Source organism: Bubalus kerabau, chromosome 8 (genome assembly GCF_029407905.1).
Source record: "Bubalus kerabau isolate K-KA32 ecotype Philippines breed swamp buffalo chromosome 8, PCC_UOA_SB_1v2, whole genome shotgun sequence".
Taxonomy (NCBI): Eukaryota; Metazoa; Chordata; class Mammalia; order Artiodactyla; family Bovidae; genus Bubalus; species Bubalus kerabau.
In genome coordinates, this window is record NC_073631.1 from 84560767 (window position 1) to 84561826 (window position 1060).

At 38.1% G+C, this 1060-nt stretch overlaps 1 non-coding gene across 1 annotated transcript; it reads right to left on the reverse strand.

Annotated features, from left to right (window-relative positions):
- Positions 1-706: 706 nt before the first annotated feature.
- LOC129659768 (U6 spliceosomal RNA) lies at positions 707-813 on the reverse strand. Its single transcript, XR_008718237.1, has one exon. It is a non-coding gene; the product is annotated as a U6 spliceosomal RNA (small nuclear RNA).
- Positions 814-1060: the final 247 nt, after the last annotated feature.

Genomic DNA, 1060 nt, shown 5'->3' on the forward strand with positions numbered 1-1060 from the left:
ATGGTTTAAGTAATCTCATACATGGGAAGCTAAATTATATTTTCATTCTAAAGCAATTATGGATTCTTAATAATCATGTTTTTTTTTTTTTTTTTGGCTGTGCTGCATGAAATGTGAGATCTTAGTTCCCTAACCAGGGATCGAACCCTCACCCCCTGCAGGGAAATATGATGTTTTAACCACTGAACTGCCAGGGAAGTCCCAATAATCATGCTCTTGGACAGTGAAATTTGTCTAAAAAATATATATATTCAAATTTAAAGATATTTATCATGTTCTAACAGGTTAACAATGGTGATTTGAAGGCAAGTAGTGTTAGAGCCATCAGCGGTGGTTAATAGAGATTATATTAATAAACTCTATTGAGAAGTTTTGGGTTCTTGTAAATCCATCTCATCTAGCAGATGTAATCTTTATAGGAGTAACTTCTCAGACAATGGCTCCTTGTCAGCATTGCTCCAGGTTTGTCAAACTGTTGCCACTGAAAATATATTATCAGCTGGCTAAGAAGGATAATGGGCTTTCCTGGTGGCTCAGATGGTAAAGAATCTGCTTGCAATTCAGGATACAGAAGAGATATGGGTTTGATCCCTGGATCAGGAAGATCCCCTAGAGGAGGGAATGGCTACTTACTCCAGTATTCTTTTTTTTTTTTTTTCATTTTAACAGTTTTTAATGAAAGCTGTAGACAAGATGACTTTATTCTAAAAATATGGAGCACTTCACGAATTTGTGTGTCATCCTTGCGCAGGGGCCATGCTAATCTTCTCTGTATAGTACCAATTTTAGTATATGCACTGCTGAAGCGAGCACATTACTCCAGTATTCTTGCCTGGAGATTTCCATGGACAGAGAAGCCTGGTGAGCTACAGTCCACGAGGTTGCAATGAGTCAGACACAACTGAGTGACCAAGCACACACACAAGAAAGGTAATAGGCTATTTAAAGTGTGAGCTGGCTTTGGGGGATGAATCTCAAGTTTGAATCTATTTGTTAATCAGTCTTACAAATGGTCCATTGATCCATCAGTTCAGTTCAGTCACTCAATTGAGTCTGACTC